At 36.8% G+C, this 25,821-nt stretch overlaps 1 long non-coding RNA gene across 15 annotated transcripts in view; it reads left to right on the top strand.

Annotated features, from left to right (window-relative positions):
* LOC128853483 (uncharacterized) overlaps positions 1–25,821 on the top strand; it is a 273,663-nt gene that overhangs the window by 225,101 nt on the left and 22,741 nt on the right. For all 15 annotated transcript variants that reach the window (XR_008452039.1, XR_008452033.1, XR_008452034.1 and 12 more), the window contains one exon: positions 14,764–14,914. This is a non-coding gene — a long non-coding RNA (uncharacterized LOC128853483). The remainder of the gene's footprint in view (positions 1–14,763; positions 14,915–25,821) is intronic.

Raw genomic sequence — 25,821 nt, 5'->3', positions numbered from 1 at the left:
ATATCTTAAAATAATACACATATTGTTTTAATTCTGTATTAAGTTTTTGACTAAGTCTTTAAAAATAGGTATATTTCTGTATTGGGTTATCACTAGATGATGAAATATATACTTTGTTCTTCCTCCTCCTAGTTCCTTTCCTCCTTCAACTACAAAGACAGTCTGGAAACCTTCAGCCTCAGAAGTTAAAAATACAACATCTCTGTATTTTTCTGAATTGATTTCTGGAAAAACTATGATCTCTAAGAATGAATTGAGAGACAGGATTGATAAAGGCAGAAGTTTTACATTTTGAACAATTCCAACAAGGGGCGCTTAATATTCAACAACTGATAGGCCAAATAACAAGTTGTTAACTTCACAATGCACAGTCACAGAGTATATATGTGTCACTTTGAGCAAAGATTGAAAAGATGTTAGAATTAGAGATTTAACAGCCAGTTTTGATTAAATCAAAACAATCAGAGTACTTGCATTTGCAACAGAATTAGGTTTAAAAAAATCCAGACTCTGAATACTTTGCCAGACCTCACAGTTTAATCTTTTTCAAGGATAAATTTTTCAAGTGATACTTTTGAAAAACATATATTGTGGAATGCTTGAGGATTCTTCTGGCAAATTACAATGTATGCTCAGTTATTTTACTTCCTGCCCATGCCTTAGAACAGTCAACAGAGCCACAGAAACGCTGCTATTTGCTCTCTTGCAGAGAGAATTCCATCGTATTTCAAGTCAGGTCATAGGAAATCCTGATTTTTTAGGTCATGTTTGATGGTTACACTCAATGGAATAAAAAAGGAACACAGACGAAGCCATGCTATCTATTTCTGTAAACTAAAGATACTTAAATTAAAATCAGAAGAAGCCAGCTCCAGATCTGTTCCTTTTCCTCCCTTTTTATTAATTCACATCAAGAGTGTCAGTACTTTCTTTGCTTAAAAATGTCCACTCCCCACATTCACCACAAAACTCAGTCACCTGTCCTAGGACAACGTATCGCAAATAGAGGATATGTCAGCGTAGGAGCCTGAAAGCCTCAAAAATTATATTCTGTCAGAGGAAGAGAATGGGTGTATGCCCTAACAACTATGTCATTTCTAAATATAGTTGCAGAGTGACACTTCCAGTTTATCTGTAGCCTTTTAATCCCTGGAACAATTGTTATATTGGTCTTTGGAGAACTGCTGATCTCTGTTTTCAAATCACTTCCACTTGAATGTCCCAGTGATGTACTTTGATATCACATCATGAGAAATTAACTCAGACATAGATATGATACCAACCCTTTTTTCTTCAATCTGTGTTATTCTGGCAAGGAAAGATTCACTCCACACACCTGTAGAGGGATTTCTTAGTACCTACTTAGTACCTCATAGTCAAATAAAAGCCTGTGGGAGGTCACCATGGTGCCCAAATGTCATCCATAAGCTTCCACTAAAGGTGTAACCACTCATTTAACTCAAGAGCTAGCTCAGGGGCTCGTTTAACTCAGCATCTTATGGGCCAAAGCATATCTTCCCCACCACCTGCCCCGAAGAGTCTGCTGCTATCTCCAGCTCCCACAGAGTTTAGGGAAAGCTAATGAATAAGGAAGAATGCCAGGCAAGCCCTTACAAGCTCTGTATATCATGGTATGTGACTCTCTTGGATTCACATGCAAAGTTTATTCAAAACCTCCATGACCAGGAAAATTTGGCTTAAAATCTTATGAGAGTGGTTATGCTGATACAATTTGTGAAACCTGCTAGTTTTTTGTTTGGCAGGAAATGCAACTAAGTACAATGAAATAATGATTCTTAGTAACAGCCCTCATTGAGAAAGATCCCAGCATATGAGATAGACTGAAAGTTCTACAGAGTCAAACTTTTCTCCATGCTTAAAAGTATTTATGAAATGGCAATGTAATTTGACAGTATGTCACGGAGATGCCGATGATTATTCCAAAACAGCACAGACAAAATTCTAGAGGTGAATTGTCTTTTCATTTGTTCCCATTTATCTCTTCATCCTCCCGTTGTGTTACACTTCTTCCCCCAGCAATCAGTACTGTAAATTCATGGCAAAAGGAGAATTGCAGGGATTTCTCTAGCTTAGTGCTGGCAGATGTTGAAACTTTGAGAAGACTAAAAAGGATTTTCATTTAGCCTTAGTTAACATTAGGCTGTTGTGCCTACTTCTAAATAATACACCTCTCCAGGTACACTTCTAACTCCTCCTTATCACCTCCTTTAGCAGTGGAATTTGAAGTGACCTCCTTCCTCTAATTGAATGGGAGCTTTATTCGATCACCCTGTCCTTTAATTTAGCTCTCCCACCTAGAACAATGGGTGATTAACACAAGTCAAAACAAGAGCATAAAGGAAAAAGGCAGCACAACCCGCCTTGGTCCAGCTGCTCAACTCCAATGTTTGCCTGCTGTGTAGCAGCATGTTACGGTCACTGCCAAGCCTTGATCTTCTCTCTCTGTGTCAGTACTCCAAGGATCCATCCTTTAAGCAGCACAGATCACACAATTATACATTGTTGGAGAACTTCAGCGTCACTTCTAAGCACTACAGATTCTGCAACTTGAAACAAAAGTGAATTGAACGGAAATGCACAAACGATGCTTTAAGTATTGCTTTGGTTTTACTTTTTATTCATACTGCTGCTTCTGTTACCACCAATGCTCTTTTCTCCCCCTAAGTTGTCGAAATGCTTGTCTGCCTATTCATCAGAAGTTTCAGTCTTAAGGTGTTGGGGTTTGTATTTTCATCTTGATCCTAACGCCAGCATAATGTCTCATCAAGCTGTACCTTCCTGAAATCAGAATATGTTTCAAACTTCACTTTAAAAGAGTTACACTTTGATTCTGGAAATTATCCTGTACTTGTCTGCATATAATTCCTAGAAAGTTGTTTTGATGCAGTTCATTTTGGTGCTGTCCCAAAGGTATGTACTATCAATAAAATGAAACTTAATTATTTAAATCACTTTGAATCAGGCTCAGGAAAGTGCATGTGAAGCATTGGCACCAACAGTGGCTTTTTCTAAAACAAATAAGAAAAAATTATTTGAGAGGGATGAAGCCATTAATCTGAGTAGAGTTTACTTTTAAAAACTTATAAAATGTATTATAGAGCAAGAACATTTCTCTTAATGCTGTCTACAAAAGGTTGCAAACAGATCAGTTCTCCAGGTGTCTACACAGCTCCTGCATAGACAGTAAAGTGCAGTGTCCCCGTCCTGGAAAGATTTAACCACAGACTCTATGTTACTTTTGAATACTAAGATATTAAATCAGATATGTTACTTCAGATATGTTACTTCTGAATACTAAGATATTAAATCTATCAGCAAGCATAGTCTGCCACTTTTAAAGTATTATGGATAAATGTCATGGTTTTCCTTTCCAGTCTCTGAGAGAGTATATAATGCCCCACCCCAGAGACCACTAAGGGCAGTATATGTCTTTTTTCTTAAGTGAGTAATCTTTGTATCAAGCCCTTGATTTTTCTCCTTCAGAACCTGACAGTCATGCACTCCATCTCATATGTACATAATGTGACTCCTTGAAAAAAGAAAAAAAGTCTTTCACCTCTGGAGACAAATAACCCCATTTCTAAAAGGACAGGGTTGCTTGATAGTCACTAGTTAAAATTAGACTCTACATACCTGCTATTAATCAGTGTTTAGAAAACAAACAGATAGGGTTAGGTCCAAACAAAGGATTCATTTTAATAGTAAACATATTTAAGAGGGTGCCTTTATAAATGTGAATTGTTTAGGGGATGGATTACCATTTTGCATACATTTTAGAGCTCTGAGAGAAGCCATTAAGGGATTAACACCTCCGATTTATGAAAATGCAAGGATGATAAAGAAACAATAGGGGTGACAGCATTGTGTAAACGACATTGATTCATTTCAGAACAGGGCTGTTAACTGCTGGAAATGAAGAAATAAATGGAACAATGGATAGATGCTTTTACCAGCTTGTCATTAATTAGCAGTGAGCACAATTCTTTTATTGTCCTTTTTGAAAAATACAAAATTGGTAGGAAAATACAAGCACTGAGCAAATAGATTACTCCCTATCACTAGGCTGACATCTGCATTTTCTTTCTTCTCTAATATATTTTGGTTTTCAAATTATATTGAACTTTTTAGCCTGGCAGCAAACCCAAATTTTACTTTCTTTGGAATTCCTAGAAGGATGTGTTTCCATCCTCAAAATCTCCCTGCTTTGTAAAAGTGTAAAGAAAGCCATGATTTGAGTAAGGGTTAATAAATGTTAGTGAATCCCCTGTAACACAGCTTGGAAGCACAAACAACAGTTCAATGCACTATTCTGCTGACCTATTGCATCCGATCAACTGTGGTTTTATTTCTAGCAATGCCAGCAGGTGGGAACTGACAACATGTTTCTTTGGAATCGTAAAGAAAGATCGTCTCTGATGGAGAATTAGCTGGAAGTAAGCACGGTTATTTGGCACAGATCTAAGCAGGGACAATGCTTGATTATGGCTATCACTCTCCAGCTGCTGTCAGAATGTTAAGTTTGCTTTCTTGAGGCCTGACATCTAACACATTTCTTTTTCTAATTAGTATCGGTACTGTAAGATGCCGATATTTTACTGCGTGTCAGACGCGTAGGGCTGAAATACATCACTGAACTCAGAGGTAGATGTAGGTACTGGGAATTAGGTTTTTACCTCTCATAGCAAAAAGCATCTCTCTGTTTCAAAAAAGACTATGTATATGGAGAAGTCGGTGCGTATAAACCTCCAGCGTTGTTGCCCGAGAAAGGATGAACAATGCTGATAAATCAAAAGCCAGCGAGGCAATACCCTGAACACTGGTTTCATTTTCATCAGCATATTCAGGCAATATTCTGTTTATGAATAGTTCATCATCCTGACAGCAGAGCCCTGTGTCTCCTAGCTCTGGATACAGGAGTATTTATCCCATGCTAAAGAGTCAGCAGCCCTGCCCATTAGATTCAGGTAAATTAATTAAGCACAGATTTGCTATTTTGCCACCTGTGTAATGACATTGTAGGCGGGGAGGAGTCCAGGCTCTCACCTGGGGCAAGAATTAAGCACAGCTTGACAGGAGCAGTGTAGGAACTAATGAGTGAATGCAGGTGCTACTGATAATTGAGATTGTAGGTATAAATTCTGTCAATGCTCAGCAGCAGTCACCTTCTAGTTCTTTGCTGTAAGGCTTCATCAAGTTGTGCCCATGTCCTAGTGGAGGGGTGTTTTAGTTTGGATTGGGTGTTTTTTAAGCTTTGTTTCATAAACTACTTCGGCATCGTGATGTCAAAGCGAGAGTGGTTTTGTGTTTGGTTTTTTTTAATCCAAGTTGAAGGCAATAGTTTCTTAACCTAAATGTGCATAGTATGTTTCACCAGAAACTTTGGTTGTTTGTAAGAGGGAGGCTCTTCAGCCAGCACAAATAAGTGAGATAAATCTTTATTTTTTTTTATTGCATAAAAAAAGTTGGGTTTGTGTTCGAAAGACTAGGTCTGTTTTTTCTTACTAAAATGATGTCATTTATTAGATGGTGCCTGAGCAAGGCCAGTTGCCAATTTATTGTTTTTTCCTTGTTCAAAAGTTCCTTATTAGTTTGCACTTTTTAGATTGAGTCTATACAAATTTCAGTGATATTCTCCCGGAGAAAATGGGTATAATTATTTTATAAAACTATCAACCTTGATAGTATAGCTCTGGGTGTTCAAAGGCAGTAATTTGGGGCATTTGCTGCATTCTGAGTCAAAACCATCAATAAGCAGTCCTCATGCAAACAGGCCGCATCTTGCTCCAAGCTTTCAGAAGTATTGGGTCTTTGAGGTGCATACTTATGGCTTGTGGTCCAAAAAAAAGTGTTTAATGTGATTTTCGTGAATTAAATTCTGTACCCTAAATATTCTCTTCAAAGACAATTTTGGGAAGATACAATTCTTTTGCTCCTTGGAGGGGGGAAAAAACCCCAACACTTAGCCTTTTTCAGCAGCAGAGCTAAGTGAGCCCTTTATTTGCTGCACATATAGTTTGTATATCTGCCAATACTGTACATGTCTATCCTCCTTTGTTTGTCATAAAAGGCCTGACTTTTGTATGTGTATTTAACTCTCTTTGCATATAACTAATCGGTGTCTCCAACAAGGTTTAAATTTGACAAAAAAATGGAACACGAGGCTATCAAGCTGTAAAAAGAGGTGCGTTTAGCAAAGTTTCCTCCTACCTATGGCAGAGATTCTTCACCATATGTAAAAGTCATTGAGGCTTCCTAGAATTATCTGTACAGAAGAAAACAATTGTAAAGGTCTTATTGTGGTAGAGCACTGAAGCACATGATTTACTCTCAGGCTGCAAGCAGTCCCATTGATTTCAGAAACTAGTGACATGCAGAAGGTTAAACATGTGCTTTGCTGGGTTGGAGCCAAACCTGGTATCATTCTTCTGAATAGTTTACAAAAATGTTTACTGATGTCTGCAGAAAAAAAACCCAAAAAAACTCACAAAAACCACCCAACAACAACAACACAACCAAACTGCTATAAAGGTAAGTTTTATTTCAAGTCAGGATATAAAAGAATCAGCTCTGGTTCAAAAATAAGTTTGGGCGTTTTTTTGTTTTTTTTTTTTTTTTTTTGCAAGCACAGTAGGGCTTTTTGGCTCTGTTGCTGCTGTAAGCACAGCAGGCGCCCTGTGCATCATCCCTTTCAAGGCTGGCCTAGTACCGCAGTTATATTAACTTTTCTTCACAGGTTGCCTATTCAGTGGATTTTACCCTTCAAAGAATAGTAAAATCTCCAAGCACGTGGAGCTGTACTATCAAATACAGGATGACAATTTTAAAGATGTTCCAACTGACTTTGAATTCTGAGCAGGTGCAGTCCAGCAGCCTCCGTAAGATTCATGTTAAAGTCAGGTTTGAGGAATATGTTGGTTCCGGGTTCCTTATTTTCTGCTATGTTTTCAGAGGCAAACTGCTCCATGCCAGTGGAATAGTATGTCATATATTTAATGTGTGGAACCGAAGTTCTCTACGGAATAAAAATTCTTGGTCTAGATGACTTGTAAAATTTATGCTCTGACTGGGAAAAAGAAATCCCAAATTTCTAAAAGTGTAAAATCTAATCCATAAAAAGGAAAAACAAGTAAGATAATGAGCTGTCTTTGTGTATCTCTTTAATTTCTGTTTCAGTGTGATCTTTTATCTTGAGGTATACTTATGAGCACTAATAGGTTAACCACCTTTAATTTCTGTCATATTGGTTTTGATGAGATTTCAGATGTCTCCCATACTGACTCACTCTCCTAATTTCTATGAGGATCTGAACAGAAAAATGTAATATATAAAGACCGAATGGCATTCTTATTCTGCACTTTATCACTATTGACTCATCAGTTTTATGTCAGGAATACTTGAACAATATGAGATGCTTAAGTTTCCAGAAACGGTACAGCACGACTTCCCTAATTCCTCCATGTGTTCTCTTTCCTTGACAGATTATTGAGAAATTAACACTGTATGGCTTGCCTAAATGTTGTGTCCATGGCAGGTTTAGCCAGGATTTTGAACCATTTGCTTCCTCGGTTCTGTAATAAGAACAAACCTCTTATTAGAACAATACTTTGGAGTACTTCAGGCTGTGAAATATGTTTGAGAAGTCTATCCCAGAATAATGATATCTGGTTGATATTGGTCCACAGTCTCTCCTTGACTTGTCATTCTTACTGTACAACGCAAGTGGATTAAAAACATTCCTGAATGAAGTTACTAAAGAATAGTTCTGAAGTCATTGCTTTCGGGAGCTACTAGTAATGTCCATGCTGAAACTTACAGACTGAGAAGACCTACTTATTGTGGTGAGAATCATGCATATAGTAGCTAGAAGAGTGTATGTTTTGGTTGTATGAATGTCCTGGGTCGATGCCAGAGCACCGTAAATTTTGGAAGAGTCTCTTTTCTATTTGCTTTGATTCTTTTCATTCCGAAACAGGACTTTCAGTGTTTTATCCAGCTAGTAAAGGGAAGGGCAAAAACATAAGGGGCGGGAAAACATTCAAAGGGCCCTGTTGAATCTATCATGATGGAAAAAGAAAACCATCCATGCTTTGATGCGTGATGTTCTCCAATCTATGAAATACACGGAAGAGTTCTGAAAGTTTTGGCCATATTTCCATTCACACACGTAAAGTTTTATTCATGTTCTCATAAATAAGTTATCTTTAACTGCAACCAACAAAAGGTTCTTGTACAGTTCAGAATCCATTTATGGTTAACATTGATTTAAAACACTCCATAAGGGGTGTAGAACTCCAGGATCAATTAAAAGTGGATGCAGTCATGAAAGTTACATGAATTACTGTCTGCCAGAGCCTTCTGGGCACCGTTCTTCAAACAGCTGTTTGTCATATTAACTCAACAGAAAAAAAGCTTCTATATAAGTAGTTTATGTCACACATATTGGTGGTCTTAATGGGAAAACAAAGGTTCCTGATCAAATCAATTCTTCCCAGATAAAAATCTTAAGCAGTTTTAAGAGGATTTTTAACTTAGTCTGTTGAAAATTCATTCAAGTCTCTTTCGAAACAGCCACCAAACAGGTATGCTGACTGTTGGGTCTCAGCAAGGCAGATTCATAAAACACTACTATTAAATCGCTATGTTTGTGTTAAAAAAAACAACATAAACAGAAAAATCCAGACAAACTCACACTGGCGTGTTTTGTTCTTCCTAGTTCCCAAGTTTTTTTCATGACCTTAAGTATAAAGTGAGAAATGAGTGTATAAAGATGTATGTCAGATGGGAACCACCTTTCCCATATGATCTTCTGTGGGGAAAAGAAGTCATGATGGATTTTCTCTTGTCCCTGCATGAAAAGCTGGTGATCCCAGGTTTGGGGTGCTCAGGACCTGTGCTAATTTGATGCTTCAGTAAAATGCTCAAAAGGCAGCAAGTAGAAAACATTTTAGTTGTTTTCACCTGTTCCGATACAGTTGCATCAAAGGATACTGGACCATGCTCTGTAGGCTGTGGGATATTTTTAACCTCAGGTTTTTTTACAGATGCTCCCTGATAGCCCCAAATGTAGGTATAAGAAACCCATTACAAGTTCTTGGAGCAACAGTACTACAAAGTTTTTTTCCAGTTGTGGGGAGTTTTGTCCCTAAGGGCTGCCTATGTGAAAAGAAATGGACATAAGTTCCTATCACTGAGTTAGTCTTGGAAAGACACTGAAAGAAACACTCAGCAATGGTAGAGTCTGGACCATAGAGCCTTCTGTGGTCCCTGCCATCCTAATTTTTGTGTATATATTAACATTTGAATGAAATAGGAAAACTAAATTAGATGGTGCAAGGGATTGCCATCAGTTTTGAGAGATGAGCTTTTAGAATGTCTCAGAGAAGCCAAATTAATATACTCCTTATCCTGACCAAGCGTTTTGTTTTTTTTTTATAATCTATCAAAGATAAGGATGTATCTGTGCAGAAAGTGGAAACCAATTTGCATCATTCCTATGCAGACGCTACTTTGTCCAAACTTTTACATTGGTAACTATTTTTTAGAAATGTGAAAATATTTTTTTTTACTTATCATCTCAGATAACATTTTATTCACTAGTAAAATCTTTTTATGTCCTCCCAATGGGCGATGAAAGGGATAAATGGATTTCTGAAAAGTTAGTGCTGATTACCACTAATATAATTTGTTGCCTATTGACTCACTCAGCTCTGATCTGCCAAGATTTCTATTGACATTTCATCACAACTGTTTTAGCCATCTCTAGAGGACGTAAGAGACTGATAATCTGTGAAATGCCAGTTTGTTGGCAAGCTGTTTATTTATATTGCAAGACCTAGGTGTTCTGTAGCTGAATTCATTTCAGGGGTCTCTATGTAGGGGCTGGGTACTAAATCCCTGGTAAAAGAATGCTAATGAAGTTGATGAACCAAGATTTGTCCATTTATTATGTTGATTCCTAGTAATTTCAGTGATACATGATATGGCCTGAATCAAAGCAAGAGATTCAACACAGCTTATTATTTTATCTGTAAACAGCTGTTTATTGTATTACAGAAAACAAACCGCTGGATAGCTATAGGATAAACACATTTTTAAATCTGTTCCTCAGACTAGATGGTAGTGGAAGTTATATGAGAGTTAGGGGATGCATATACTTAGGTTAATTGCCAGCTAACGATGTTAAGTTGTTGCAGTGCAGAAAAATGTGTGCCAGGAAAATCATATATATTTGTGTTTTCTACTGCTAACACAAATACCTCTGCACTAAAATACAACAGAAAAATGCAGGTTTGAAATATTTCCATTCTCCTTCTGAGGAGAATATGTATTGTAACATATAGTGCCTATAATGAAAAGATAGACTGTACAAGAGTACCTTCTCTCTGTGCTACCATTTATGGGTAAGGTTCCTATGGAAAACATGTTCTAGTATCTCTTATTTTCTTGCGTCAAATAGTCAGAATGGTTACACCTATGTCAGTCTATCAATTTAACATTGCTTTTTCCAATGAAAGGTAGTCCAAGTTTCTGCAACTTTTAGCAAGACTGGGGACTTTTGTCCAGACAGGCACTGGAAAAGCAAGTCTGGCTGTAAATAACAAGTTGAAGTGAGCTTGTTTCAATCACCAAGTGATGGAGTTACTCCTCTTATAAGTCATATAATTATAATACATGTGCACTGTTACAAAGATATTTACTGAGTTGATACTTGCTCAGAATCTTAGTATTACAAATACAGGACTTCTGGAAACTTTTTTTAATAGTTTGGCAGCTCTGATTACATAATGCAATAACTGACTACACTACATGCTTTGGTGTTTTGCAAAGATTTTATTTAAAAACATAATGATGTAAATAACTCTGCATGTGGTACTTTGACAGAATTTATGAGAACAGAAAGAGAACTTTTTAACTTCAAACTTCATCTTTGTAAGCAAGGATTCATTTCCTAAATATTTTGCTTTTGGACTCATTCACTTATATTTTGGAGGGAGCAAAATTCTCAAATTATTTTAGATAATTCAAACCTCCTGAGGAAAGTGAAACCCGAAACTTCTAATAATTTGTACCAATCTGATTTTGGGAAATGCTTTATTAACCTCACATCTAAAGCTTGATTTAATACGAGGAAGACATCCCAGCTGGGCACTCGGGTAGAGTAGGAGGAACTGCATATCGGTCTGATATCCTCTACCAGTTCCAGTCATGGTCAGTTGTCACTGCAGTAAGGAAAGCAAAACAAAAACCAGAAGCCAAATTATACATCAAAAGGGAAACAGTTTCTTCTCCTGCACTGCAGGCAACCAGCAGACCACCTCAGAACGGGATGCCTACACTCTGTCAGAATGAAACAGTCAACAAACAGTCCCTTCAGTCTACGCCACCCGGTATCTACAACAACAATCTATATAGCCGAGAGCTCATACTACAAATTTACTTTTTAAATTCCAGGATTTCCCTGATTTCAGGCATAAAGTCTTTCATTGTCCTAAACCTGTAAATAATTTTTACATTTTTCAACCAAGCGATATATTTGCAGAAATAATTGCTCTTTTCTATGAGATTTGGTACATTAATTGAATGATGCGTTGTGCAACCAAAGAATAAGCTGAGCTGAAGACTTTAAAGATATTTTTTTTTAATTTTTCGTGTGTGTGTGTGTATTGGGAAGTAGGGAAAGGCTGATAACTTGAGATCTTACAATAGGATTTTTATTCTGGGGGAGACAATTTTGATAAAATAATACAGCATCACCTTGGATATGTGCATCTCTGGAAAAAAAAGAAATTACCCTTTCTTTAGTATTGATATATTTGAAGCTTGCGGTATATTAATGACTCTTTGCCAAGTGATAGCATAAAAAACCTGAGAATATTTTTCATTGAGATATATTTATACTGAGATAGCAGGAAAATATGGTATCATTCTAAAAAGACTGTATTTAACAGAAAAACTGAGTTTCTGGGTTTACAAAGGGATTACAAAGAGTTACTACAAATATGGTATAATATTATTAAGGAGAAGTTATAAAGTGATGCTCTGGCGTTCTTAAATTAGCATAATGCTTACTGATGTTTAGTGAGACCCAGCATGGGCTTTGTGATGAGCTAAAGGGAATGGTACAGCATAGCTCAAATAACATATTTCATACTCTACAATTCAGTAGGTCCAACTTTATAAACAAGATACTTAAATTGTCTCTGATTTCAATATTGTCCTGAAAAACTATTGATGAGGAAATAATGTTACTTCTGCCGTAGTTATGGTATTTAAAATATTAGCAGTATTTCAAAGTAGTAATATTTTTTTCATGTGTATGTAGAACAAATGGGTAGAGAAAAAGAGATCTGTGGTGTTGGAGAAGGTTTCATATGTGCTGAGCAGTACTGTGAATGATGATTCTGATGGTGTTTGCTATTCAAAGGTAATTCACAGCACACTACAGTTTTAGACTCATTTATCGTGTGAATTTAGCTGGATAATGTTTACCTTTACTTGAGTATAGTTTTTCTTTTCAGTCTAATTTTGTTTGTTTGCTTTCAGCAATTAACTAAATAGTCTGGTTAAGGCAAGAGTAGCAGCACGTCCAACTGTTTCTCACAGATGTCAATTGAAATGAGCTATCAAATTAATGCCATATGACAATGACAGATTTGTAAGTCATCTTTTGACCTGATTTGCCTCTGAAAGAGTTTATGCCAAAAATATTCATTATAATGCAGGCACATACTGATCATGTTTATCCCACGACAAGCAATTTATCCTCAAATCTTAATGTAGAATAAAATAATTAATTGGAAGTTTTGCTTCATAGAGTCTAGTTTTGACTGCTAAACCAGCCAGCTCCAGAATCAAATATTCACTGATAGTATTATTGGATTATTATATTATTAGATTCCCTCTATTACTACTGTCAGCAATGTTAATGATAGCTACTGATTACCTTCTCTTTTATTAGAAAAAGGGAAAAAATGTAATCATTTTCCACAAGTAGAAGCTTGAGGTCACGGATCAACTAGTGTATTGTAATGGAAGTGCATTAACTCATGGGCCAAAATTCTCATTTGAGAGCCAAAAAGGCTCTGTTGGGGTTTTTTAAGTGCAATTTCCATGTCTCTCTCAGACTACTTTATTCCTTGTAAAGGAAAACATTTTTTAATTAAGCAGAAGGAATGTAGTCATGAAATTGTTACTTTTCTTTTATGGAAGCTGAAAAATATACAGTATAATTAGAAATAACATATCATCATTAATGAAAAAGACATTGTCTGTCCCTAATGCTAGACTTCTCGCTTGACAAGAAAGAGAGGAATCCGGCATATTACAAGAAACTGTTTATTGAAAAATATTATACCAGAAGTTTCATTTTCATGCATTATATGATTTAACACCATCCTACCAAAGAAAAGGAAAAATATGTGTTTGTACCTTTATTTGAGTCTTTGTTGTAAAGAAAGAAAGCAGGAATGGTTTGGCAGATATTTTAGATTGTTTGCTTTAAAGTTGAGTTTTGTGCTTGTTTTTAACTGAGAACTATCATGAATAAGAAACAGTTGTTTCTCTGTTTTTTTTCCTGGAGGATCCCTTTGTCTCAAGAGGACTAGAAAGGAATCTTTCACAAAGATTTTCGCTCAGTTGTGGTATTGCTGATGTCAAGCATGCAGAAATCATGAGTCAGCACTCCAAAAGTCACGAGACTGCATTAAAAAAAAAGCATTCTTTCAAAAGATATATGTGGCACTTTTTTTTGAGCCTTAGTGGTAAATTTTTGGCATATTTTTATACTCCTTCTGCAAATGAAAATCTTATTTTTCAAAACAAAAGAAGAAAAAAGAAGAAACAGATGAGCTTTCTCAAAAATTTGCATGATTCCCAGAGAAGGGTTTTTGAAGAATGTTTGAAGCATTACAAACGTTACAATGTAATTGCAGGTGTTGGCAATGTGACAATTATTTGTGAGAACTTTGATCTAAATTGAGGTCAATAAAAACAAATGAAAAAACTGATTGAAAGTAAAGCAAAGAAACCTTCTTTTGCATTTCAGAAGCTTAGGTTGCTGCAATACCTCTTTTTCTGCAGTCTCCCAAGAAATCCTCAAGCACAAACTCAGGAGAGTAGGCCTTGTGTCTTTAAGGTTAAATAAAAAGACAAATATACATCTGATTACCAGATACAAGATATACTCAGATAATGACAAATAAGACTTTGATTTTAGCAGAAAATGAATAGGCAAAATAGTGCAGATGCAGTTGTTACATTGATATAAGACCTTTACCACAGTTTAAATGGCAAAGGCTCTTTGAACCTAACAACATGGTTTCTGGCCAGAAAATTACTTTTAAAAATGTCATCTCATCCACATTCAGTGATCACAGAAAACAGAAACATTTTAAGGAATAATTGTAAACATCTGCTAAAGAAAAAATGAAAACACGACTAAGACAAAAATTAGCTGCCAACATAAAGTATGGTGTGAACAGAGCCACCGGAAAAACACCATTTCTGCGGTTGGTTTCTAAATGGAATGTGAAAAAAATCATTGATTAAAAGATTAGAATCCACCTAAAACCATTTCATTTTATGTCAGTCTGGCCATCTAGTCAAATATCAAGGAATATGGCTACACTTGTATTTCTACAGCAGCTTCGGCCCCTGCTGCTTCTCCTGCCTTGATCCAACAGAAGCATTTGCACAGGAACTTAATTCAAACTCATCTAATATTTTTTTTTCTTTCTTTTTCAGCTGGACTATTTTTCAGCTGGCCTAGTTAAGAAAAAGTCAATGGCAGTGCAGATGGTGATGACAGCTCATACAAGAATGCTGCTACATTTCTAACCACTGCCTCAAAATATTGATTTCAAACTTCATTGCTGTAATGACAACATAAATGAAGGTAAATCAGATCTTTTTCTTTCTTAGAAAGTATTCTCCCAGTCTGAGGGAAAGAGACAAGTAGAACGCACCTATAGATCTACACCTCAGCCCTAAAGTTGTTGATTTGTGGGACACGGGGCTGCTTTGTAAGATCTGTTGACTCCGGCACAGAGAAACAGAACAGCTGAGTTGACGCAGAACAGAAAGTAAAGATGCAGATAGCCCTCTTTTCCAGGTATAGCTGTGTTAGCTAAAGATCGATGTTTCCATAAACAGCTCGTACCACTGGTTGTAAAGATACAACTCCATGTGTCCTCTGGCAAAAGTGATTGTGTGCATATTTTCCAAAGTACTGCAGGCAGCCTGGGGTTTGCTCCTCATGTTTTCTTAATGCCAAATGTTACATCTATAAGCAGCCGTTCAGATTGAAAATGTTTTATCACCATCCATTGGTAGAAACTTGCAACTCCCCCAGTTCACGTAAATTATTCCTAATCTCTCCCCTTCTCTAATTGGGGTAAATCAGACAGATTACATGGGGCTGGGGGCTGTGCTGAGTTAAAAGTTTAGTGAGCACAGGTGTCTTGCATTGTCTTCCCATCCTGCATCTTTCCCTGCCCAGAGAATCTACTGGCTGCCCAGTCTCTGGTCATATAGCTGATACTTAGTCATCTTTTTTTTAGTATTTTCTTTTTGTTCTTTCTTTCCGTACTGGATTAACCTGCTATTTGAATACACTCTACTGCTGTAGGAATGTCTGCCCTTCTCTAGCACAGGAGGAAACACTGGGGAAACAAATACCTGCTGCCAAGGTAGGTGGGTTTCTTTGGTCCAGTGGCAATGCCAGTTCATGAATAAAGCAAACCATCAATTAAAATAAACAAGACCACAATCTTCAGAGTTGACCACAACTGAGAATTCTGAAAAGGAACTTCCAGGAAATGGAAGTTCTAGGAGAAGGCTCCTATAGGCCTTGCTGAATAGTTCTCAAAAAAACCCCCAAACTTCTGAAATTGTAAGAAAAACAAAGTAGCTTGATGTCCATGACTTGTAATAGTCCATATTTGTGCTACATGTTGGCTATATCACTAAGTTGTAGGAGACTGGAACCCTGAAGAATGACTGTGATGGTGGAGAGTGGGTGATATTTAATGTGTTTATCATGTGCTCTTAAATCTCAGAATATGTATATAGATTGTATTCAAGGAGGTATGTTTTTGCTGCTGGATTTCCAGAAGTTAGGTACGTGGAGACCTGAGGCCTCTGAGCAGATTGCCTCCATTTGACCATTAATTGAGTCTGTGCTTTGGGGATATATCAGGAAGGCAAATTTCCTTAAACTTCTGAGAAATCAAAGCCAAATATTCACAAAGAATACCTTTCTAAGGGATTTTCTTGGAGTATGGCACAGGATTTCAGAAGATCTGTCTTATTGAAGAGCTTAGGTTAGGAAACTGCACTCAATTCCTTGTCCTCATGTGAAATAAAACTGCCCATTGAAACTTGTAGAAGGCTGAATTACCATAAAGGTAATTCTGTCATTTTGAAGATCTTAAAATCTATGAAATATTCAATGCACACTTTCAAACTTCCTTTTTTTTTATATAGTATAATAATGCAGAATTGGCTGCAGGTTTTAGCCTGTGGCCAGGAAAACAGTAAAGGTAGTTATACAATAAATCAGCAAAGAACCAGCTTTTGACATTCTCATCATGAACCACAAGCAAGCTAATGTTCCGTGAGAAAGTTATTCCCTACTTTTTATCTAGGCTGAAGAACCCAAGACAAGACCTGTTTCCTGGCTCTGAAATCACCACTACTGATAGAAGATGATTCTGACTTTTAACTTTCTACTTGCAGACTTTATGCCTGACTAGAAATCATCTTTCCAACATCTAATTTTAATCCAAAATTTATCATCTTTAGCATAGAATGAAAACCATAGACCTGGCAAAAAAATTCATAGTCAGTATCTTTGGCTCTTTTAATAGAGTTGCCATTGTAAACTGATGATTAAGAAATACTGATCGTACGTACTGAGGAAGTATTGATCATAACACATCTGTCATTAATAGTCGTGGAACCACAGCTGTCTAAAGATGTAAGTCTTTGTTCTACTGCTGAGTCAATTATACCACTCTAAAACTTGAACCACTGTTCTATCTGCCCCAATATATTTGGTTACCTTATGTAAAATACCGGAAAACAGAAAAAGAAAGCATAAGTATGAAGATTAATATTCTCCCATGGTCTGTGTATTTTGAGTATAACAAGTCTCAAATTATGATTATGTGCTTTTTTTTTGCCATGTAGAAGCTAGTTTATAGAAAAATGACTAGTTAAAAACAGTTGAATTTCTCAGATCTATTTTGTGTTTCTCTATTGTCTCTCTGCTTTGAGCTCTGCTTCTATCAGATGGAAACCAGAAGAATGTTGGTTTTAATCACTGACTGTAAATGTGACAACCTGTACTTTCAGCAGTGATATTTGTTAGTTTTAGGGGACAGAGATGTGGAGATATTGGTGGACAAAATCAGATACCTCTGTTTCCTGTATGGAGTTCAGTGGGAGTCACTGAAACTGCCTGAGGGTACAACCTTTTTATTTTCTAATAATTAAATGTATCAGACTTTTTTAAAGAAACTACTAATTTTTGGTTAAAGCAAAGTTAATCTGGAATAACTTTGTGTGCATCAGCAGTGTGTTCAGATATACTCTAGCTCTATTAATGTGGAGTTGTGCCTCCTGGACAGAATTGTTGCTGGAGCATTGCCACCTTTTAGACATAGGTTAGAAATTCAGCTCACTAAAAGACATGGTGCACATGTTATACTGACTTCATACGCAGCCACTTTGCTTAAAATCCACAAAATTAATGGGATGGAAAAATTTGTCTTCAGGACCAAGATGCTCTTTTTTCCAGTAGGAAGGAAATAAAAGTGGAATGTGATTGATGGGTCAGAAGGATATCTGTCTTTGTTACTGGTTCCAAAAGCTTGGAAATAGGAAAAGTGACATCATAATACAACCTTTTTTTATTTTCAGCACTGACATCCTTCATATCTGAATAGACAGACTTTAGTTTTCCTTTTACTGTCTTGATTCATCTGCACCAGACTGTGAAACAGGTTAGTTCAACTAAGTAGCTTTCAGTTCCCCCGTAACTAGCGTAACATCTCCTTTATTGTAATTCAGCCTTCTACCAGTTTCAATGGGCAGTTTTATTTCATATGAGGACAAGGAATTAAGCACAGTTTTCTAGCCTGAGCTCTTTACTGCAGTGCTAAAATCCTGCTTGTGGACGTTACCACCATCACAACAGCAAATTTGGAAGTCTTTCTGTTGGTCAGTGAAAGCCCTGCCTGTGCAAGGCTATGCCACTTCCCAACGGTTCCTCTGCTGCACACGGGACTCCCAAGATTTCTAATGCTCCTGTTATCCATATTCAGCCTTAGAATAAACATGACATTGACGTTAATGGCATGAAAGTGTCATTCTGGTTTTGGTTTAGAAAACTGATAAAGGAAAATAACATTTCATATACAGAGCTGACATCCAGCGGCTGCATAACGACCCAAAAAGTCTTTTTCTATTAGGAACAAGATTAGTAGTAGAGTTTGACTCTTCAACCTGATGATGCAGAGCTGTTTCTTTGCGGGTTAGTTTTGGTTGTAGGTGGGGGGTTTTTTGTTTGGTTTGTTGCTTTTTTTTAACAGTTAACTTTAAGGGGAAATAATTATAAAATGTCTACATGTTTACTTTTAAAGACAGCATTTTTTCCACTCTGCCCTAAGTCTGACATTTTAATGACCTGCTTTGCCTTAGGTTTTACTAGCAGCATATATTGAAGGGGTATTTTATATACAGTTTTAACATTTGAACAACAGCTCCATGTTCTGTCACTCTCTTATGTTGTGGAAAATATCTTTTGAGGTTTTATTTCTTTTAATTGCTTAGTAATTTGAGAGCATTTTTGCAGATGTCTTTAGAAACTTTCAGATTTATCATTGGTAAAGGTTATTAATTTCAGAAGAGTGAGCAAAGTAAGGGCTGCATATATTTTCACTCAAATTACTGTCCTAAATGACTCCATAGGGGGTTTCTTATAGGGGTCACTGAAAGGCAGAAAGGAATGTTTTTACTTCTTTGCTTTGTCACAAAAATTAGGTTACAAGGGCTATAAATGCAGGTAATACTTTTTATTACTAGATTTTCCTCTGTAATGAATATAACATTTCTTCTTTTCATATAGCGATACCCACTGAATGTCTTAGTACTTAGCATGTTTACTCTTACCTTTAACAAGGGTCTAAAGTAATTCCCCTTTAAAGGCTTTGCAAGCAATCTGAGGGCAAGAAAGAAACCCTGTATGGCAGGATCACTGCTGGAAGTAGAAGATTGAAGGTGGACACTGTGCTGCCCACGGCCAACAAGCTTATCAATAACACCAGTCCTTGAATAGGTGAAGTAGAGAGAAGTAAAAACTAAAACTGGAAAAGTGATGTCTGGGAATAAGAAATTTAGCAACACAAAACGTAAAATTGGTCACGTATTTTCCTGCTATAAATCGCATTGGTCTGTTCCAGTGTGCCAGAACACACATATACAGAATTCTGTCGTTCCAGAAAAAGACTTAGTCTCACTATTGCTTTGAGATTTGGGCCATATTGTTAAACCGGGAGAAGCAGCTCCACCACAGCGAGGCCGCACTCTTTAGCAGCTGATCCAGCGAGCAGGCTACGGTTGTTCAGTACGACTAGGCTCACAGGGCTCTCTCTTCAGGGGATTACACCTCCTTCCCAGCTTTGCTCTTCAAGAGGGCATTAATATTCTGTGAAAGGCAGCCACTCATCTGTAGCTCTGTAAGGCCGATCTGCTTTGATCTTAGCCTCAGCAAAAGAATGATGAGGGATAAGAGTTCCAAGTATAAGGGGAAACTCAATATGCAAAGAATGTACCACATCTTAATAAGTAATGAGAATTCCCCCCACTTGTTGCCATTGTAAGAAAAATAGTATAATATCTTTATGGGATTAGGACTCCATAGTACTTTGCTAATGAGTGGCCAGAGCTATTAAGATTTTCCTTGTATTCCCAGATAGGCTGGCAAACAAACATCAGTAAACAATGGCAACTCTAAGACTGGCTAGTAAGATTTTGATCTGGCAAGTATTTTATCAATGTGGCGAACAAGTTGAGTTATTTCGATTGTAGACCAAATAGAGCAAATATATGACACAGAATTTCAATCTTTTCCTTACAAGCAACTCGAGGATTAAGGAAATTACCAGTAATGAATGGCATCGTTTTAACAAAGTTTATCACAAATGACCCCAGATGGTGAAGTGTTTGCCATTCAAGCAGCCACAGACAGACAGAAGATACAGAAAATTACCAGCGAGGGCAAAATTCCTTTTTTTTTTTTTTACTGGTTTGATCAGAACTGGGGAGATACCATTCACATGAACACTTAGACTGCATAGCAATGACAAATACCAGCAAATTTAGCTTTCATAAGTGTATTTGAGAAAGATTAGCACACGCCATTCAGTTCAAGTTTTAGTTTGTAGGTTAGCTGCCTTTCATATTAATCAGCTTTGTGTTTTTCATGGCTGCCTTTTCTGTGTAAGAGCAGCGGGTGAATGCCATGTTTAATAACCCTTTACACTGACTAATTCCTTTTTCCAGCAATTGTGTGGTCTGCAAAAAAAATAAACTTGTATAATTGGAAGAAGAAATGTAGAAATTGAATGTTGTTTACCCTTAAAGTGCTGGAGAAGCTTATATTTCAAGGAGTCATGTAGTTCTTTCAGGACCATTTTCTGTTCCTCAAATTCATTTCTATCTATTTTTGCAGGTCTTATAGTAGGATTTAAGGTCAGCACAAGATACTTTTTCAGTTGATCAGCTCAGATGCTGATTGCCACAATGAAATCTAGCGTACTAAGGAAAGTGAGAAATTTCACATGTAAATTCTGATTTTCTGAGTGTGGTGGCAGGAATTATTGGCAAGGATTTTCATTAGGTTAGTGTTGGACCCTTGTTTCCTTATTCACTTTTTATGATGGATAAACAGCCATGCCATCTCTCTCTAGCGTCAATTCAGCTGTCTAGAAAGAGGTTACTAAATTCTCTTCTTTACAGACAGACAGCTGTTTCATTTTTCTTTTGGAAAATATTTGAGAAGTATCGGTGATTTGTACAATAGAGGCCAAGCATGAAAAACTTGTCAGTCAAGAGAACACCACCCCATAAATGTCCCTAGCAGCTTTTTCCTCTTTTCTGATTTGAAAGGAGAGTAGCTTTAATTAATTTATTGGTCGGCATCTGTTTAACAGACATATGTGTGATGGGTTTCTGAACACACCTGGTCTATTTTTTAATGTAACCTCCAAAAAGATTTTGATCTTATTTTTAGCTTTAACCTTATAAAAATGTAACAGCACAAAGAATTCTTACAGTGACCAAACTCTTTTTTTTTTTTTTTTTTAAATTTAAATCCCAGTTTCAAAGGAATTTAGCTATGACCTGGATTTTAATTTTCTTGGGGATTTTACTAATGCTTGAGGGGGAAAATCTGGTACATTTTCAGCATATTAAATACCTGTTTGTGTCAAAGTAGTCATTAGATTTCTAATTCATTTGATTACAGTACAGTGATACAGCAAAGGGTATGTCTGGATATTTATCATCTTTAGCTATGCTATCATTAGAATATATTTTCTTTACTTTCATTATTGGGGCATGCTACTGTAAATGCACCTAAATATTGCTCGATTTTGAAACCACTTAATTATCCTGTCATTGGTGTAACATTATTCAATTTTACGTTAAAATTGTTTTCCAGGAGACCTAAGCTAGATTCAAATAAACTGTTCATTTTTGGCAACCAGGAAGAAGTGGAGTCCTTGTAAAAATCAGACTTTGGAGTGAGGAAGTTGGCTATTTTTTTCATTAGTTTCATAGGGCTCATTGTTTCTATTCTGGAAACTTTATAGCTGCAATCACCTAAGGCTAGAATCTGATTTTTACTGAGGTTCTATAATAATTATACTAAGTACTTTCTGTTTGTCAGTGACAAACAGCAATCCTTGAATGTCACTTAAGAAAAATAGAAACTTTTATATTGTGGGTTAGTTTCCAAAACTTCCTGATTTGAGTTCTCAGGAATAAGTCCAAGCTTTTCATTAAATATAACCAATCAAAACAAGAAAAACTAAAAAGTAACCTAGGTTTTGCATATAACTAGGAAATCACTCAACGTCTTGGACATATTCACAGTGATGTTCAGGGCAGTGGGGAGGAATATATGAAAAGGAACAAGAAAGTTTGAGTTCCTTAAATAAAATGTTTTGCTAAGAAACTTAAATATAATTTACTGAGAACTGAAGGTTGACAGGTTTAACTAAATACTGTAATAGCAAAACAAACAAACAAAAACCTTTCAGTTCACTTGTGGATTAGTAGTTAATTCTCTGAAATCCACAAGCTATGGCTATCTGTGCTGTTATAATCCAAAAGAAGAACTCCACATTTTGTGTTTTTCAAAGGAAGATCTTAATCACCTCTTTGTAAGGCACCAAACCCCTTATTAAAAGTCTGGGCCCAATCCTCCCTTGAAAGAGTGGCCCCAGCAAACTATGGTCTTTGATCCTAAATTGAGAACAACTCCTACCGAAGGTAAAGGTATGTGATTAAGGACTGCAGAATTTGGGCCACTGACTTTAGTGGGACTGGCAGCTGCTGTGAGTAAAGAACATTTTCATAAGATTAATGACCATTTTTATGTTTCTATATTCTTATTAAGTCTTTGTTATTTATTCAGCTCAGATAAGATGAACGATATTACCTTGTTGTCAATACCAACATTAACCTGTGAAAACTAGAGGGAAAATGACTGTAGTGATTTTTTTTTTTGTTAAATTTTAACATTTATAACATAAATACTTTGCAACGTAAAAAAGTACTACATCACTATTAATGATACAGTTGCTAGTCATTCTCTTTGATCTCAAATTTTTTGAATAAGTTACTGACAGTCGGAATCATTAAATGTTAATTTCTGTTAACATTAACTTGGTCCCACACACATACAAATTAATTTGGTTTTCTGTCTTACTAAAAGTGCCCTATTAAGTGCATTCAGCAAGAGGACCTAGAAAGATGGGACCAGCCACCTGCTCAGCCTGGCACAGGTTGCTGTGTCCTACAGTTGGGAGGGAAGGAAATAATGGGACATTACCTCTCAATTCTTATGTGCAAATGGGGATACACATAGTATAACATTAACTGGGCCGTTCAGTTCATTTCTACAATCAAAACAGAGTAAAAGTTTCTCTTCTAAGTGGATTAGGATATTTTCCGTTCTTAGGGAGTGGGGAGGTCCCTCAGCTGACCTGTACGTTCTCTCTGTAAGAATGTAGGTAGATGAAACAGCAGGCAATCTTAAGGATAGTCATTTTTCTGAGGTGGGGAGGAAGTCTGAACTGGATTGGTTTGCTTCTCCATAATTTCAATTTACCTGCAAAACTAGGCGTTGTGTCAGCTGCGATACCAAGGTACCAGAAATATCATTTGGGGATTAAAAAGGGAAAAAACCAACGAGGTGGGCATTTAACTTGCTGTACCTGAACTTTGTAAAAGTCTTGCAGTGGTACATCACCGATTTCAGATTTTTATTTTTGTCACAGATAGGAAATGTTGAAAGAAGTGGAGCCTGACAGCTTAACTCTTTCCTTTGAGAGGAAATAGAATTAGACCCTGCATGTGCTTAGCTTATACTTCATAATACATTCTATAATTAGAATCATAAATTAGGCCCCTGAGCACCAAAATGCAGCATAACTGAAAACATAACTAACCAAGGTAAATTGATGCCTGCCCTAGTATATTTTACCATCACAGAATACCAGAAACTGCCTCTTGCTCAGAACCTTCCACTCTTAAGTGGGTCTATTGGCACCAGTGTTCTACTGCTGTAACCAGTCCAGGACTTGAATCTGAGCCACGCTCTTGGTTTCCATCCATTGATCACCACTGGTTTTTGGCCAGATTTCACCTTCTACAGGTGGTGGAAGACCAGCTGCAAGTGTGTACATTAGCCATGTAATAGGCCCTGAGCTTTTCAGTGCTAGTGATGGAAAAGAGAAACGATTGTTGTGCTTATGTATTACTGTACATCTTTCCATGCTGGCACTTGGCAGTGTCATGATTCAGTCGTGGAGGAGTCAGTCTTTTGCTTAGCATTTTCCATAGGATCAGCAGTCAAAAAAGCTGTGAGAGTGATACAGTCCTGTTTCCTTGATATTATGCAGTTATCCAAATCTGTGAAAACGGAGGTAGTAGCACTATCCGACCAACTTGTGCTTGATGACTGTAATCATCAATGTTTCTGAGGAGAGACAGTTATTTGAATCAAATTGGTTGCCGCCTTTGAAACTTCAGTTTATCTTGTGAAAATACTGTCAGAATAATATATGCTTCTTTTATACCCAAGAAGTTCTACTCTTGATCGATAGGACTTACATTTCATTTGTCAGGTTAATGAATTATTAGTCTTCCAGTTTTCTTTAGTGCATCTCAGTCACTTTTTATGCAGCAGACAGCTGTGACAAGGCTGAGGTGGAAAATTAGCCTGTGTCTTCGTGCAAAATAGGGACCGGGACCCTTATATCACTGGGTGCTCCTTACATAACTAAGGTGGAAGTTCTTCGGCTAATGCAAACAACTGTAGCCAGAAGTGATGCTGGGAGAGTGCTCTAGAGCTTGGGCTTGACAGTTTGAGACAGCGATTAGACCTGGTGGTTCACCGTAGCCCCATCTCCCTGCATGTCAGGAGTGTTGCTGCAAACCAAACCATGCAGCTCTCTGGAGCTTCAAAGAAACTGAAGTTCATAGGGACCAAGATTTGCCTTTCCACGTTGAGGTGCTATTCCAATTGTGTGCATCAAGTTGTATAGAACTGGAGAATGAAATCATCAGAAAATGCAAGTGTGGGGGGTTTCTGCCTACCAGTGACAGCATTAAGTGCTTTGCATTGTCCCCTCAGGATTTTGTCAAGCAAGTAACTGTTTTTTTCAGGTGTGTGATTTTACTTTTACTTTGGGTGCATATTAGGCAAATGAAGATTTCACATTCAGGAAGTTGGTTTTGTTCCATAAACATTAACTATGCGTGTTAAAGCTGTCCTAGGGCGATCCTGATGTGCACACAGTAGTGTTTTCATCTTTTCTATAAATATTTGTAGGTGATCATGCAGTACCATAGTGCATTCCTCTCTTTTGACTTTGCCCTTTTTTTTAGCTTGTTCATCTGATTTACACAGAAGGGGGAAGAAGTTTTATGGAAAAGATAAACTGCAGACTCAACTCTTTGTGTGGGTATGTGTGTGCATGTTAGTAAAGTCTGCTGAAAAGCTATTTACGTATTTTAGTGAGACAGCATTGTCTCCATTTTTATGGATCTAATGAAATCTTTGGGGGTTTGTTCATCTATATAAAAAGTTACATGAAAAAATATAATGGGAATAACAAGTAAATATCAGAAGCAAAAAGTTAAAGTTCTATTATTGCACTTTAAATGTCATATTCATCATCTTTCATTTCCTCTGTGAACACTTCCTCCAATTTTTGTATGCTACTATATTTCAAAACTTTTTGACCAGTAAATGGAAGTTTTCTGATATCATTCATGCTTTAAATACTTTGCTGCTCTTGGTATCCAAAAAATGCAAAAATGCAGTGGTCTTAAGAGTGAGTGTCTGAGTGCCTTAGATTTCTGGAATTGCCAGAAAAAAATTGTGAATCTCAGAAAAAGATCACCCAGTCTCAGTTGGGTTTTTTTCCCAAAAACTTGTTTTTAGGATTAAGGATTAATATTTTCAAATTACTTCTAGTGTATGACTTTATACCAGAACATGATTTCCAG

The sequence above is a fragment of the Cuculus canorus genome, chromosome 13 (assembly GCF_017976375.1).
Source record: "Cuculus canorus isolate bCucCan1 chromosome 13, bCucCan1.pri, whole genome shotgun sequence".
In the NCBI taxonomy this organism is placed as follows: domain Eukaryota; kingdom Metazoa; phylum Chordata; class Aves; order Cuculiformes; family Cuculidae; genus Cuculus; species Cuculus canorus.
Note: the sequence above shows the minus strand (reverse complement) of the source record. Positions and strands in the feature narration are given on the sequence as shown.